At 41.3% G+C, this 17669-nt stretch overlaps 1 protein-coding gene across 1 annotated transcript in view; it reads left to right on the top strand.

Moving 5' to 3' along the window:
* WIPF2 (WAS/WASL interacting protein family, member 2) overlaps positions 1-17669 on the top strand; it is a 41123-nt gene that overhangs the window by 1135 nt on the left and 22319 nt on the right.

Here is a 17669-nt window from a genome sequence, read left to right as displayed (position 1 = left end):
GTTGCTTTGATCCTTTTCTGCATCTAAAAGATTGTGTTAAGCAAATGGGATCTTTAAAGTGGTTGAAAGAAGTGGTTCCTGAAAATAAGACTGAGATACTGATGTTTAGAAGATACGTCGCTCCCAGTTTCTTCCTCTCAACCTTGTCCATTTTTTTGTGCCTTGTGCCTGGGAAGAGTTGGTTTGGATTTGATACGTGTCCAATTTCTAAACTTTTCTTATTGTCAACTTTTAGTAGCCAGAAATTTCATATTGTTGTGTTACGCTGTATTGGCTGCCGTCAAGATGGGGATGGGGAAGTTAGAATTGGAAATGAAAGAGGTTGGTTGATGGAGAAAACTGACGGAGAATGTGGGAGAATGCAGTATTTTATTTTCTAGCTACCAGAGTATTTTACTCCTGACAAACACTTGCTTCGTGAACTCTTTGAGAATTCACTAAAAAATAGTTGTAGGTCGTTGAGCCTTTTGCCATGGTTCAGTCACTTCGGCCCTTTTTGCCAGTTGCTGGGGACCAGTGTGCTCATGGACAATTTTGGCTTCTTCTTAATCCTTTAACATCTTGACTGTTCTAGGTTTTCCTTTGGGTGTAATACTCTAAACACTTGGTGCATAGGCGAACTTGTTTAGCTTAGACGTGTTCCTGAAAGTCTTGGCATTTCTGAAGTCTGACGTGGATTTGCTTAAGAGGGGGCAGTTTCTAACTCGGCTTCACACTTGGTATCAGAGTAGTGTTTATCTTAGTTGGTACTGATTAGTTAGGTGATGTTAGCACAGAGACGAAATGCAGGGGAAAGTGGAAGGTGTTGAGAACTGTGGGGTTTTCAGGTTTTACTGATGGCTTTTAAGAGGGAAGAGACGAGTTTTGTTCCTTTTGGTGGATGTTCTTTCTTGATTTCTTAGGCTCTTTGATATATTATTATTTTTTTAATTGTGTATTATTTTATTTTTGGCTGCACATGGTCTTTCTGTAGGTGCTGCGAGCAGGGGCTGCTTTCGGTTGCGGAGCGAGGGCCTCTCGTTCTGGAGGCTCTTGCGGCGGGCTTTAAGGTCGTGTGGGCTTCGGCAGTTTCAGCTCTCCGCCTTAGTTTGGCACGGGGTCTTAGTTGCCCTGTGGCATGTGAAATCTTCCCAGACCAGGGATTGAACCCGTGTTTCCTGCATTGCATGGTGGATTCTTTACCACTGTACCGCCAGGGAAGTCTGTCTTGGGCTCTTCGGGAGAGTAACCTGGTGTACTTGAATCTTTGTTCCTTTTGCTCTGAATTAATTCTGAAAATCATGGGCTGCTGGCTCAGGTTGTTTCAGCAACTCAACCCCAGGAAGGACTGCAAGGTATGAAGTACATAGGGATGGTCCCTGACTAAGCATGGTTCGACTTAGAGTTTTCAACTTCACAGTGGTGTGTAAGGGATATGCATTCAGTAGAAGCTGTGCTTTGAATGTTTAATTTTGATCTTTTCCTGAGCTATCAGTATTTGGCTCTCATGATGCTGAGCAGAGGCAGACAGCCGCAGCTCGCAGTCAGGCGATATACACTTATAACCATCCTGTGCCCATACAACTTTTCCATTTTTCACTTTTAGTGCAGTGTTCAGTAAATGACATGAGCTATTCAGTCAATTCAGTTCAGTGGGTCAGTCGTGTCCAACTCTTTGCGACCCCATGGACTGCAGCATGCCAGGCTTCCAGGTCCATCACCAGCTCCCGGAACTTGCTCAAACTCATGTCCATCCAGTCAGTGATACCATCCAATCATCTCATCCTCTGTTGTCCCCTTATCCTCCTGCCCTCAGTCTTTCCCAGCATCAGGGTCTTTTCTAATGAGTCAGTTCTTCCCATCAGGCAGCCAAAGTATTGGAGCTTCAGCATCAGTCCTTCCAGTGAATATTCAGAATTGATTTCCTTTAGGATTGACTGGTTTGATCTCCTTGCAGTCCAAGGGACTCTCAAGAGTCTTCTCCAACACCACAATTCAAAAGCATCAGTTCTTCCGCGCTCAGCTTTCTTTACAGTCCAGCTCTCACATCCATACGTGATTACTGGAAAAACCAGGGCTATTTTGTACTTTATTGTAAAATAGGCTTTGTGTTAGATGATTTTGCCCAACTGTAGGCTAATGTACGTGTTCTGAGCATGTTTAAAGTAGGCTAGGCTAAGGTAAGCTATGATGTCCTGTAGGTTAGGTGTATTAAATGTACTTTCGACTTAATGGCATTTTCAGTTTATGATGGGCTTATCAGGATGTAACCTGTCTGTACACTTACTTGAGGGTTAAAAACTTGCTTAATATTTTGCTGTCATTTAAGCCTACAGTGTGTCTTTTTGGTTTGTTTTTAGGAAGGTTTGGAAATAAGCTGTGGAGGCTCTGGGCGGACTTTTAGTGTAGCCTGCTTCTTCCACATAATGGTTGTGTAGCCTGCTTCTTCCACATAATGGTTTTCCGTTTTTCCTATCCTGCCATGTGTTTCTGTTGCTCTGCTGGAACCAGTCCCAAGTGGAAAACAGCAAATTGCACATTTTTTCCCCCTCCTTTTTAGTCTCTGGTGGATGTCTTGTTTGTGTCACAGTTTGATACCACCAAATTGAAAGAATTCTTTACTGCTTCAGAGGGAGAGGGTGACAGAAGCTGAGCTGGGTTTCCTGGGCTAGAGAATGGACTCTGTCAAAGCAGAGAATAGTTGCAGAAACACAAACCGGGACCTTGAAGCTGTGACTAACATTTTGGCAACATGCTTCCCTGTGCCAAATAACTTCTTTTCTTCCTGAGTGTGATTGTTGATCTCCTTCTCAAAGTAGGCTCTTGTTGCTACTGTTCTGCACACAGCTCCCGAGCAGAAGTTGGCAGAGTTCCGGTTGACTGTCTCTTGGGGGATGTGGCCTGGATTAGAGTAGATGGGGTGTTCCATGTCAAAGTGAGGTTCATTGGCGGATCCTGAGAGCCTCTCTGCAAGGAAATGGAGGCGGTACTCTTTACTGAATGTTCTTACACTCCTTTATGTTTCTTCTAAATTCAAATCTGTTTCTTATTCATCTGGTGATTAAATGCAGAATCATTGCCTTTGCCTAGCTTTCAAAGTCCAAGGCGTTGAGGGGAAGAGAGTGTTTCCGACTTTTTGTCCCCTCACTCTCATTCCCAGGCCTTTGAGCCTAGGGAGCCACAGACTAAACTTATGAGCACTTTTTGGTATTATTATCAAAGGGTATTTAAAAATACTGGATAGAGCTTTATGGAGAAAAGCAATGTTAGTAGGGAAAGAAGGCATTTGCTAATACCTGTGTCAGTCTTAGCTCTCTTAAGATTTTGGCTGATGCCTGTGGAGGCAAATAGGTTATCAAATAGGGAAGCCAGGAATTAGCTTCTCACTTGCCATTTAGGCTTGGCAAAGTTGTAACAATTTAGTATGACCATCCTAAATACTTAATTCTACTTGTAAATGCTCTTTTCAGTGTGTTCTGCTTAGTGGATGCACTTTTGTTTTTCAGGAGATGATTATTTGAAGATAACTGTGTTTCCATTAGGTCTTGGAATGGATTATGAAGATCATTTCTCGCAGTATATGGCAGTGGCCCTGTAACATTGCAGAGAACCTCAAGACAAGTTTTGGCGGCCCTGGATTCACCTTTCTCCTCCCTTCATTAGCCCAGAGGATTCTGTTCCTGATATGCAGGTTCAGATCCAGAGGTTTTGACCCTGGTCCAGGGCTTTGATTGTGGTAACAAATATGATTATTGGAGTTGTGTTTAATCTAGTCTCGGGTCTTTCTTTCCTGAAGAGTGTCTTGAAGTGAGGCAAATCTGTATAAACAAGGAACATGTGTAGATTTCCTCACCATTAAAAACAATTTTGCGGGGGGTCTGTGCTGGGTGTTTGTTGCTGCGCGCGGGCTTTCTTGACTTGCCGCAAGCAGGGGCTGCTCTTTGTTGGGGGCACAGGCTTCTCATTGCAGTGGCTTCTCTTGTTGTGGCGTGGGCTCTAGAGCGTGGGCTCAGCAGTTGCGGCTCCTGGGGGCTCTAGAGCACAGGCCCTATGGTTGTGGTGCACGGGCTGGTTCTGCAGCGTGGACTCTTCCCAAACCAGGGAGTTAATCCTTGTCCCCTCCATTGGTGGGCAGATTCCTATCCACTGTACCACCAGGGATGTCCTCATCCCCATTTAATAATTGGTTTTCAAAAATTTTTTGGCTTCTTAAACTTCATGGATTTATATTAAGCTCCATTTAGATTGAGGCCCCTGAAAGTAATTTGTTTTTAGTTGGTATTTATGATAATATTTCCATACGAATTCATCAGCCTGCTCTCTGTGCTCATAGAAAGCCTGAATCAAGTAGTCTCTTTCTTTTTCCCCCCCAATAACCCCTCTGACTGTGAAACAGTCTCCATATGTCCATATTGGAACATTTGGTATTTTTTAAAAAAGGAATTTTCTAAAGGGGTACAGTGAATTATGGGACATGCTGTCTGAGACGTGTGGAGAGTGAGTTTTCCTTCTTTCCACTTCCACCTTCCCAGTGCTCAGATGTAGGCAGGGTGTTTGTCATTAAAGATCCAGGTATGAGATTAAACTCTTGCTGTCACTGTCTTACAAGGACAGGACTTGAAAGAAAATAATAATAAATATCTATTTAAGAAAATAATAATAAAAAGATTATTTTCTTAAATAGATAATATGCTCACATGGCCCAGAATGTGAAAGGTAAAAAAAGGGTATGCGTTGAGCAGTCTGCCCTCTACCCTTGTCTGCTCTTCGTTCTGGTTTGTCTTCCCAGAGTCAGCTAATAGTATCAATTTCTTGAGATCATTTTTTTCTTTTTTTAGTCTTATTTATTTATTTTTGGCTGCACCGGGTCTGTGCTGCACGTGGGCTTTTTCTTAGCTGCAGTGCTTGGGATTCATCTTCCAGTGGTTTCTTTTATTGGGGAGAATGGCCTCTAGGATGCTCAGGCTTCAGGAGTTGTGGCGCATGGGCTTAGTTGTCCAGAGGCATGTGGGATCTTCCCAGACCAGGGAAGGAACCCATATCCCTTGCATTGGCAGGCAGATTCTTAACCCACTGGACCACCAGGTAAGTCCTCTTGACATCCTTTCCAGAGATAATGTGTACAAAGTAAAATTATTGTGTCTTGCATTTTTTAAAATGAGTGTCACACACTAATTCTATGTACAGTTTTTAAAAAACTTACTTTGGCAATCAGTCATTCTATATGAACAGTAAAGAGAGTAACACCTGCCCTATCCAGGTAGATATTTAATGTTTCCAGTCTTTTGCTGTTACAAACTATGCTCCAGAGAAAAACTATATATATCTGGCCTTTTGCATGTGTGATTATATCTGTAGGGTATATTAGAATTGCTGAGGCTGCTTTTTGGGGGGCCCTGTTATTCATTTCCTTGACAATTTTCGAGTTCCTACTGTGTGCCAAGCACTGTGGTAGGTACTGGTGATGCAACAGTGAAAACAAAACTGATTCAGCCTTTGCACTCATGCGCTTATGGTCTAGTGGGGAAAACAGCCATTAAACGGGTAATGAATTACGGTTGCCGACAGCACAGTGAAGAGTGCAGTTGACCCTAGTTCATTGAGAAGGCGGCCGGTCAGGGAAGGTTCCTGAGGAATTGACTTCTAAGGCTGAAACCTGAAGGATGAGGGGAGGAAATGGCAAAGGTGAAGGTCCTGAGGAGGGAAAGAACGTGGCTATGTGGAGAGCTGAAGGGAGTCCCGGTGTGTCTGGACCTTAGGGAGTGAGAAGCAGAGAGATAGGAGGCAGGACTTCAGAGAGTGTGAGTTCTTAAAAAAATACAGGTAAATGGCGTAGTTCATTTTAAGTTCAACCTTTCCAGTAGAGATTTCTTTCTGTCAGTTCTCTCCACTGGCAGTAGTTTACCACTGTTGATGCTGAAATCATCAGTATCATAAAGAACAGGAATTCTGTACAGCGGAACATGTTTCCAGAAAAATTTCCTGGATAAAGCCTGTTCTTTTAGTCTTGATTTCTTTTAGCTCCTGCCCATTAAACTCTTGTGGCTGGATTAGAACTTAAAATGTGGGGCTCTTGAGAACTGGTTTGGAGATTGTTGGGGCGCTGTTCTTAGATCATGGGGGATGATGGGCTTGTTAGTTTGCCAGACCTGGTTATTTAAGAAACAAAACCTCCTCACCTCTGGGGATTATTGACTGTTTTTTTGGTAAGCTTCATGGGCTGGAGAGAGAACACAGATGTTCTTCTTGTGAACTACTGAAAGTAATTTGTCATCTAGGCTGTATGTCTTAACATGGTGCATGCATCTTACTGGACATGCAAATGGATCAGTAGCTCAGGGCCATTATAACTCTGAATATATGAAACCATTTTTATCTGCTCTATCTGCAGTATATTTTATATTGACTTTTGTTCAGGAATCACAGTACTCTTCCTCAAAGCCCAGATGGTCCCGTTTTGATTTAGTACTTACTTGTGTAATTGGATCAGCTTGCCCTGTTTTCATACTTCAAAGTAGACTCCTAATTTTGCAGACCATCACTAGTGATCTCAGAATGAAAATGTGCAGATTTTTCTAGCATTTCAGCAAGGAGCATCTGTGTATCTGATGGCTTAAGGGTATTAGAGTGAGAGTAGAAACTCTTCTGCAGTGAAAGTCACAGCTTTGTTAATAGACTTTCTGTGGTGAGTTGGGACTTAATATATTATCTTTGAAATGAGGCATGACACTTCTCTCCATGTGAAGTCTGGATCAACGTTTTATGGAGCATCTGCTTAAATTTTCTTTCAGGCCTTTTCTTAATGGAGACTGTCATCACTGATTTTCCTTCCTCTGACTGTTCTCTGTATGTTTTCTACTTTTATATTTGTGCTGTGCAAATGATGGAATACACATAGAAGCCAAGTGCTAGTCTTATGAGATGGCCAGCCTCAAGTGAGAAGAGCTGGTTTTTGTCATCAGTGACTAGATTTCAGCCTACCTGCTAAGTCTTTTAATTTCATTAACAGTTTCTTAGAACTTGTAAAGATATTTTGATAGCAGATGTTGGTTATTTTTGTTTTTCAGTTAGTTGCATTAAATGGAGAACAAGACCTGAAAAGGGGGCTAAGTAATTGGTTTTAAGATTTATCCCTCTATTTTTGTGCTTACCTTTGCAATTAAATTTTGCTTATGCGTTCTTACAGTGGCCTGGAAGTTCCGCACGTATTTGACTTGAGATGGTGTGGTGAACTTGACTTGGGTGGTGAACCTTGTTTGGTTACACCCAGGCGGTGGCACAGATTCAGGTCACATTAGGCAGCCTGCTTCATTGCATTTGAGCCTGAGACATGAGTTATTTTGGTTTGTTTGGGGTTTTCTACTTTCTTTAACTGTGTTGGAAGCAGATCCAATGTTGACCTTTCTTGGGAAATTTTGGTAGTCTGAAGCTTGGTTTTGTTGTACAGCGTTAGATTTTTTGGTTTTAGTAGTTAAATTTAAAATGAAAATAGTAAGAATATATAAAGAGTCAAATAGTACTGTAAGTCTCGTAGTACTTAAGAGCTGCTCCATTTCTCCTTATCCTCTGAATGCTTTTAATATTTTTAATAATTTAATAATACTTGTAATATTTTTTGTGATGTATATTCATGTTTCTACATAGTATTCTTACACTGTTATGTCTTGATTTTTCCATTCTTAGATATTATCTATTGAGTTTCTGCTGTGGACACTTGAGTTTTGCATTCTTATGCTGCTATTCATGCACAACCCTTCCTGCTCTCTGCATTATATATATATATATCACTATCTTGATTAAATCAATATTCTATATGTTTTGGTATTATATATCATGATTATATATCACTGTAGCCTATCAGGCTGTTCAGTCCCTGGGATTTTCCAGGCAAGAGTGCTGGAGTGAATTGCCATTTCCTTCTCCAGGAGATCTTCCCCAACCCAGGAATCGAACCCAGGTCTCCCGCATTGCAGGCAGACGCTTTACCGTCTGAGCCACCAGGGAAGCATTATATATCATGATTCAAGTAGAAAAACCAACCATTCTTGGTATTTCACAGATTATCAAATCATGAAAGGCCAGGGGAGCATAGGTCAGGGAAAGCCACTTGCAGGGCTTGAAAGAAACTGCAGTCATTAATAATCCTGACTGCCTTAAACACCAAAGCAGCCAATTTACAGAATATTGAAAACTGCTGCAAACCACATGTCTGTCATCTGTCAGAGGCTACACACCTGCTCATTGTTCCTGGAAGATCAGTAATGGCATCTACCTTCCTTCTATCTTCTAGATCTTGAGTGAATGCTATGTGTTGGTGGGCTTTAAACCACAACCCAGTGACAGGGGATTCTAGGAAAAGTAGTTCCCAGACCTCCAGCCTCCCTCCTCTCCTGTGAGTCCAGAAGGGAGTAGAGGTGAGTGTTACCAAAAGAAGAGAAAAAAGTAGCATCCAATATAATGACTGTGTACTATGATTATATTTCCTTCTTTATATATATATTTTTTTCCCTTAAGTATTATATTTGCCTTTTTTTCCTGTCTTATTTCCTTTTTTTGCTTGATTTACTAAGTATCAGTCTTTAATTCATCCCTAACCTTGGATGGAAGTATCTCTTCTCAGCGCATTTAAACACGTTGGTAGAGTCTCTTCCAGAGACTTTATGAGAAAGATCTATAGGATGGGTGCACTTTTTGAGGGTTTGCCTGTCTGAATCATCTCTTTTCTACCTTCATGCTGGTTGATAGTTTGACTAGATATAAAATACTTTGTTGGGGATCATATTTCTTTGGAAATTTTAAACCTTGCTTTTTTTTCAGTAATAATATTATGAAATTTGGTGCTATTCAATTCTAGATTCTTTGTATAGGATCTGTTTTTTCCTCTGAAAGATTTTAGGGTCTTGTCTTTACCTGCCTCCTGCTTTGGAGGGTGGATTCTTAACCTCTGGACCACCAGACTAGTCCCATTTAGGGTCTTGTCCTTATCCTTGGTATTCTGAAATGCAGTGATGTGCCTTGGGGTGGATATTAGAATTCATCATGCTTGGTGGTCCAGTGGTTAGGACTCTGTGTTTCTGCTAGTGGGGGCCCAGGTTTGATGCCTGGTTGGGGAACTAATAAGATCCCACAAGCTGTACAGTATGGCCAGGGGGAAAAAAAATTCATCATGCTTGAGATTCAGTGGGCCATTTCAGTCTGCAGCTTATTTCCATTTCCTTCCCTGGTGTCTCAGATGGTAAAGAATCTACTTGTAGTGTGGGAAACCTGGGTTTGATCCCTGGAGTCTCTGGGATGATCCCCTGGAGAAGGGAATGGCAGCCGACTCCAGCGTTCTTACCTGGAGAATTGCATGGACAGAGGAGCCTGGCAGGCCATAGTCTGTGGGTCGCAAAGAGTCAGACCTGACTGAGCGACTTAACACTTTCACCCTTTCCATCTGTCAAGTTTTCCTGTATTATCATCTCTTATAATGTATTCTCTCTCTGATAATTATTTCTCTCCTCCCTATTTCTCAGAACCCATGTTATCCAGATGGTGAAACTCCTAGACTAGCCCTCAATTTTTTTCCCTTGTGAATTTTTTTCCCTCATTCAGTTTTCAGACAGCCTTAGTTTTTTCTTCCAGCTCTTGTATTTTAAATATTTACCATCAATTTTTTTTAGTTTCCAAGAAATTTTCTCCAAATTTTTAAAAATTTATTTTTAATTGGAGGATAATTGCTTTACAATATTGTGTTGGTGTCTGCCATACATCAACATGAGTCAGCCATAGGTATACATATCTCAGAATTTTATGTATAAATAGTTTTGCCTGTTGTCAGGAATTCTGTTTTGCTTATTTACTTTGCTTCCTGTCTTTCATGTGAGAGGTTTTCTTGAAACATCTAGTAATTCTTGGCTATCTGTTCATTTTTAAGGATGAGGCACTAAAAAGCTGAGTGCAGATCCCTGGCTCATCAAGTGGCGGGCACTGTTTTAGGGTGGATTGGCACTGGTCACTTTGCTCAGAGAGGACTGCTCCGGTTTTCTGCCTGGAGAGTATTAGCCCAGCAGCAGGTGTTTTTGGAACGGAGTGGGAGAAGAGAGCTGGGGATGGGGAGAGGTCTCATTATTGAGGACAAGTTAGGCTCGCTTGATCCCCTTTTGTTCTCAGTATGGCTCAGCTGCCCTTAGCTATCACTGGTCCCTTGGTTCAGAGACCCTCTGGTTCAGCTTCTCTCATCTCCTGCCAGGCAGTGTAGGGGTGGGGACAGAGGGGATAAAAGAATCTTATTTCTTACACAGACTTTTTGTCTTTGCTTTGTTTTTCCTTTCTTTTTTTTTTAATTGGAGGACAGTTGCTCTACAATATTGTGTTGGCCCCTGCCACACATCAGCGTGAATTAGCCACAGGTACGTTACACAGACTTTCAACCAGTTCTCTTTTAGCCCCTCCTACACCCCTTTCTCCAGACGTACTGGATGCCTCCAGTTTCTGAGCCTTTTCTGAGATTCTGTGGTAGAAATCTGCTTGCTTCTTTCCACTGCAGGCATTTGGTTTTTTCCTTTTTGTGAAGTTATTTATCATTAGTGCATCTGCTGTCCAGCTTCCAAAATTTTGTTGATACCTCTCTTTATGTTGTTGTCTTGTTTCCCATTTTCTCTTTTTTTAAAAATTTATGCCTTAAAATTTTTTTTTCCTGATTTTAGTAGGTCTGGATTAGGGCCCAGAAATCTTTGTGTGTGTGTTTGTTAAACATGCCCTAGGATGTGTTTTTTCTTCAGGCAAGTTTGGAAGCTCTGTTTTAGAAGGACCTTCTAAACCATTTATTGCTATCCTGAGTTGCTTTTGTATTCTGGCTGTGTTTTAGTCTGTCTAGCTTTGGTCTGGATTTCTAAATTAGAATGTGTCCTTCATCTGATTAACTCCTCTCTTCTGTAAGTTAAATACTGGCAAATGGTAATAACTTTGGCCTTGTGTGACTGCATTTTTTTTAGCCACCATTTCTAAACCCTCCGGTTCCTGGGATGTGTGGGTGGGGAGGAAACATTAGTTATGAGCATTGAGCTGCTCTGCATCATTTCACTGTCCAAGTCCAGGAATCTGGTTTTTGTTGTTGTTTGAAATGGAGAATTGACTCAGGCTTTAAAAACAGATTTACTAGTAATCTGCCTTAGATTTATGCAGTGTCATTTTTGGAGATGTTAAAGTACTGTGGTTTGAAGTTTGTTTTTAATTTTGACAGTATGAGAGGGCACTTTCTCTTCTTTTTGTGTTCTAGATCGTTAGGCCTTACAATGGAGAAGGAAATGGCAACCCACTCCAGTGTTCTTGCCTGGAGAATCCCAGGGACAGAGGAGCCTAGTGAGCTGCCGTCTATGGGGTCGCACAGAGTCAGACACGACTGAAGCGACTTAGCAGCAGCCATCTTTTTAATGAAGCCATTCTTCACAACTGGTTATTTAATTGAACACAAGAGTAGACTTCTCATTGATTTGTGTTCCTTTTAGATGAGAGGACTTGGTTGCCGTGTTGCCCTGTATCTGGGAATCGTACATAACCTTTGGAACCTGGTATTTGCCACATCAAGTAGTCTATGCATATGTAGGCTTCTGAGTTTATGTTTTTCAGGCTTTTGAAAAATAACTTGGGACAAGAGGAAAGAGTCTTATTAGGGGGAAAAGCTGAATTCTGGGATATATAATTTTATTCTTATTAGAAAAATTATGTTTGAAAGATTATCGTCATAAAGTTATATATTTTTCTTCTGCCTTCCCGGTGGCTCAGTGGGTGAAGAATCTGTCCGAAATGCAGGAGACACAGGAGACACAGGTTTGATCCCTGAGTTGGAAAGATCCCTTGGAGGAGGAAATGGCAACCCATCCAGTATTCTTGCCTGAAAAATCCTGTGGACAGAGGAGCCTGGCAGGCTATAGCCCATGGAGTCTCAAAGACTTGGACACGACTAGGCGACTAAACACACACGCGCGCGCTCACACTTCTGCCTCCATCCTTTTTTCTTCCAGGATTGTGTGCTGCTTGTAACAGTGAAAAATCATGGAAGTAAAGAGGTTTTTTTTTTTAATTACTTGTTGTATCAATCAGGTTTGCTGCATAGTTAAATTTCCTCGATGGAAAATGCCTGTCATTGGAAAGATGATTTTTTTTATCCTTCATGGAGTAACTTTGGAATTTTAATTACTTCCATGGCCATACATGATAGAAATCTGTTTCACCAGAGGTTTGACTGAAATGAATTTCAAGGGAGAGGGAGCACCTTTTTCCCTGAGAGAAGAGGGCTGTAGATTACTTTTAGATTATATAAAGCTTTCGGAGGAGGGGAGGGTGGTAAAAGACGTAGAACAAGAAAGTTACTCTAGTCTGTTGCCTTGTGTTTTAGAGAAACCAAAATTACTTTAGTGGAAACTCTACGGTATTCTGTCATAGAACACATGGAGGCGTGTTCATAGTTCGCTGCTGATGTCAGTTCTTGCGTAATTCGAGGAACCTGTTTGACTCCTGCTGTTAGTCTCTGGCAGTGGTATGTGAATCCTCTCAGAGAGCTCCTGGCTCTTCTCCCATGTGGGGTTCTGCGGCTTGGGAACTGGATGCCTTTGTGCCACTGTGGTGATGAGCTCACGCTTCCCTAGACTGCTGCTTTTCAGGTGCAAGGTTGAAGGGTAGGTGGACGGGTAAGCAAATTCCCAGCAGGGAACTTTTAACCCTGGAAGGCTTCTGGTTAGTACCTAGGTCCCTAGCTGTGCTCAAGCCAAAGAGAGGTGAGGTACAGTCTGTGGGGTTAATGCATGAGATAACTGGTGGAACTTGTTTACTTTGGATGTGAAGCTATTGGTTTGTTTAGACTTCTTTGGTATAATAGGCATATTGGATGGAGGAGGATACTACTTTTTAAATTTTTTATTTATTTGTTTTGGTTGAGCTAGGTCTTCATTGCTTTCTCTGGTTGCGGCGAGCAGAAGTTACTGTCTAGTTGTGGTGTGTGAGCTTTTCCTTGCGGTGGCTTCTCTTGTTGTGGAGCACGGGCTCTAGGCATACCACCTTCAGTAGTTGTGGCTCGTGGGCTTAGTTGCCCCGTGGCATGTGGGATCTTCCCGGATCAGGGATTGAACTTGTGTCCCCCGCATTGGCAGGTAGAGTCCCATCCGTTGTACACCAGGGAAGTCCAGAGAAGGATACTACTATTGGACTTGGAGGATGGCTTCTTCTTTATTTATTTTTAATTGGAGAATATGGAGCATGGCTTATAAAGGCCTCAGGTTTCATCTCCTCCCATTCTTCTCACCCTGTTCTAGTTACCTTGGCGTTCAGTTCTCTAACACATCAAACTCATTTCCATCTCCTTGATGTTTGTTAATTCTTTTCGGAAGATGCTTTCCCCAGATGTTCCTAGGGCTTGGCTGCTCAGGGAGAGGCTTCTGAGAGCCAGGCCCCCAGCCCGTGCCCCTCCCCATCTAACAACACTGTCCCCTGCTCCTAACTCCCCTTTATGATTCTCATTTTTCCACTCTTTTTATCACTGATATATGAGATTATATTTATTTCCTTCCTCTAGAATGTAAGGTCCAAGATTGTAAAAAATTGTCTTGTTAGGCCACTGGAACAGAGGTTATCAGTCTCAGCATTATTCACATTTCTAGACCGGATAATTCTTTGTTGTGGGTGGCTTAGTTGCTCCGTGGCACATGGGATCTTCCTGGACCAGAGATCGAACCTGTGTCCCCTGCATTGGCAGGCAGATTCTTTACCACAGAGCCAGCAGGGGAGCCCTTAATAGGATATTAAAGAATCAAACACTTGTTTAAGAAGGGTGAGACAGGGACTTCCCCGTGGTCCAGTGGTTAAGACTTTGTGCTTGCAGTGAAGAGAGCACAGTGTCAGTCCCTGGTCAGGGAGTGACTATTCTACATGCTGTGCAGTGTGGCCAAAAAATATTTTTTCTTGTTAACATCTTAAATTCCTATCCATATGACTGAGTCTTGTAAGGTGAAACTAAGGCCCTTGAGTCTTTCCTGAGGGAGATAGCCTACTTAAAAAATATTCAGGGTCATTTTTTTCTCCCCACTGGGGAATTTTTTTCAGTACTTTGGTACAAAAACTGTAATTTACTGTGTAATCAAAGTTGAGATCAAAGGAAAGTACTGTTACTTGAGGTCTCTCAGCATGAAAGTGGATGGCATTAAGATTTAGATTTTTAAAAATTATTTTTTCTTTTTAAAATAACTTGTAAACGAAACCTCAGTTTTATAACAGTAGAATACCATTTGAATAAAGGCCTCAAATTATGGTGGTAACTACAATATCCTTAGATCATTTTAAATATATGAAAAAAGCAGCTAAATTGGATTCTTCATTTATCAAATTAAAAGGCAGCATCATTGTCTTTGTCCTCAGGAGGGTTCCTGCTCCTAAAATGTATGAATATTTGAGAATTGGATAGAAAAATAAGTTTTGTCTTTTGAGGAGTAGAAGAAAGCACTTTTTTAAAAGTGCATTGCTTGAGTTTTATAGAGACTTATCTCTGAATTCTAAGATAAAGTTGACATTAAGAAGACTTAAAATAATGCTCTCTGCTCTTTATTTCAAAGAAACTGTCTCCTGAGGATGTATAAAGCTTATTTTATCATGGTTTTTAAGATGGAAGGGATAAAGAAAGGAATGAGAATTTTTCTGAAAATCAGGGACTCTGAAAAACAGAGATGGTGAGGTGTGTAGTTTGAATTTAATAGATCAGAAAGGAAAGACTTAATTCTGTGATGAACTTTTTTTCTTTTTTGTTTAACTTCACGAGTGTTAGATTCTTAAAAATGCAATAGACAGTGATTCCAGAAGGCCTGGATTTGTCCTCTGATTAAATGTTAATCACTAAAGTTTGTCTTTCTGTTATAAAGCTTTATGAATTGTTTTTGCTTCATTTGTTCTTAACTGAAAGCACTTCTCAAAGCAGACCCTCTGCATTGGGTTAGTGCTTGTAGTATCCATCTTGAGTTGGTTTGAATAACACTTCTTTGGGGAATCTTCAGGGAAAGGAAAGTTGGGTTAATTTAAATTTGTATAAATTGGTCTGGTCTGGGAAAATGTAGAGATCTGGTTGTATTCTATCACTAAGATCGGAATTTCGAGTAAGTTAAGTTTTTATTTAGGAAAAATAATGGAAAATTGCTAAACCCAACCAGCTTGCAGTCGAGATTTGTTTCATAGTGATGAGTGAGGTAGAAAGGGACAAGGAGACCTGAGTTTGAGTCCTTACTCTGCAGTTTCCTCCTGAGTGATCATGGGAATTGCCCTTAGCTCAGTTGGTCTGCCTCTTACCGTAGTGTGTAGACAGACTCCTGCTCCTCAAACTTCAGAGTTCTCACCTGTAAAATGGGAGTGATAATACTTTACTGTACAGGGCATCACTGTATACTCCGTGTCCCTGACAGGAGAGTGACATGCTTGCAGTCTTTGTGAAGGCAGCAGGGAGGCTGAGAGCCAGTGCTGGTAGTCAGCGCTAAAGACAGTCACTTGATCAAAGTGTGTGCGCACACACACACACACTCCACGGCTTGCAGGACCTCAGTTTCCTAACCAGAGACTGAACCCGGGTCATGGCAGTGAAAGCCCAGAATCCTAACCACTAGGCCATCAGGGAACTCCCAAAAGTGATTTTTTTGAGGGATCTATTTTGAAATTGGAGTTTGAATTGAGCCTATTTTAAAAAGGTATCTTTAACTGTGTAATGTATTAGTGGTCTTTTGCAGTGGGTGACTTTAAAAAAAGGTTTGCCTTGCTAGAGAATTACTGCTTTGCCTAATAAGTGACACTCACTATCAGATTTAAGGTTCCCTTCAGGTTATTTCTTATTTCGTAGCACGTAGGTTGGTGGGTCTGGGAAGAATTAGGGACTTGTCTGAACCTCTTTTCCAGGTCATTCTAGAAGACAGTTTCAGCCGTGGCAATGGCCAAAGTAGGTAAAACGGGAACCCCAGAAAAGGCAGAAACTGAGGTGACTGGAATTGACAATGTTTGTTTCTGAATGGACTATAATTTTCCCTATTGTTAGGCTGCTGGCTATATGCCAGCTATGGAGACCTGAGTGGAATGGTCATAGTGATCCCAGAGAATTGAATAGAAGAAAGTTTATTTCTTCTTCTCCATATGTTTCTTTCATTTTAACACCCGCCACACTCTGTGATAGATGTTCTGCTTATTAGCATTTACTATTTTGACCAGTTCCTCAAGCCTAGTATGTTAGATTCCTGGGAAAGGAAAACTAGACTTAGTTTTGAAACCAGAAATGAGGAGGTAGTTCCCTTAGAGGAGAGTCAGCTGCTTGTTCTTTGAAGTGAATTCAGACACTTCTCCCCGTGGGAGCCACCCAGCCAGAGTAGTGTCCAGGTTTTTGTGGTTGGAGCAAAAAGTTCTGTTGGGCATACAACCTTTAGAGGCATTACACTGGGAGGAGTTGGGATTTTGAAGACATTCACAGTAATGTTTTTAATCAAATTTTACTTACCTACAAATGTTCTTGGTTTTATAGAAACTGAAATATTTGCTGTTTTATCATTCTCCGGGCATTGAGAGAAGTTTTTAAGTGTTCTTTATTCACAGAAAGATTTTGTTCACTCCTATAAAGAGTTTAGAACGAAACCTCTGCGGTTATTTGGCTTTTGACTTTTAGGGGTTCAAGAAGTGGGATTTCCTTGGGGTGACTTTTTGGAGGTATTGTTCTTGAGTTTTGGTTTTGGCTTTGCCCCCTACTTCAGTGTCTTAGGGTAAGAGTCCCCTGGCTTTAGTTTCATTTGTGAAATGAGGAACACTTAGAAACTCTTAACAGGGAGACAGCCATATAGTTTCTGAGTTTTAAGTGTTCAGCCACTGATGATGGGTTAAATTTGCACATAGTACTTATGCCCTTATCAGATTCCAGTCATGTGACTATATCAGGGGTCAGTAAAGTTTGGCCCACGAGTCAGATCTGGTCCATGATCTGTTTTGTATGGCACAATGACTAAGAACGTTTTTTTACATTTTCAAAATGTAAAGATCAAGAGAATGAAAAGACAAGCCACGGAATAAGAGAAAATATTTGCAAAAGGTACAGCTGATAAAAGATCATTAGCTAAAATGTATAAAGAACTCTTAAAACTCAACAATAAGAAAACAGCCCAATTAAAAAGTGGGCAAAAGACCTGAACAGGCACATCATCAAAGAAGAAATATAGATGCCAAGTCAGCACTTGAGAAGAGCCCAACATCACGTGTCACTTGGGAATTGCAAATTAGAACAACAGGACTGCACACCTATTAGAATGCCCAAAATTCAGAATTCTCGCAAAGATATGGAATAGTAGGAACTCTTACCTGTTGCTTGTGAGAATTGCAGATTGATACAGCCACTGCAGAAGATATTCTGGCAGTTTATTACAAAACATACTCTTACCATATGATCCATCAGTCATCAGATCAGTCGCTTGGTTGTGTCCGACTCTTTACGACCCCATGAATTGCATTATGCCAGGCCTCCCTGTCCATCACCAACTCCCAGAGTTCACTCAGACTCACGTCCATTGAGTCAGTGATGCCATCCAGCCATCTCATCCTCTGTCGTCCCCTTCTCCTCTTGCCCCCAATCCCTCCCAGCATCAGAGTCTTTTCTAATGAGTCAACTCTTCGCATGAGGTGGCCAAAGTACTGGAGTTTCAGCTTTA

The sequence above is a fragment of the Bison bison genome, unplaced genomic scaffold (genome assembly GCF_000754665.1).
Source record: "Bison bison bison isolate TAMUID 2011002044 unplaced genomic scaffold, Bison_UMD1.0 scf7180017864180, whole genome shotgun sequence".
Taxonomy (NCBI): Eukaryota; Metazoa; Chordata; class Mammalia; order Artiodactyla; family Bovidae; genus Bison; species Bison bison.
Note: the sequence above shows the minus strand (reverse complement) of the source record. Positions and strands in the feature narration are given on the sequence as shown.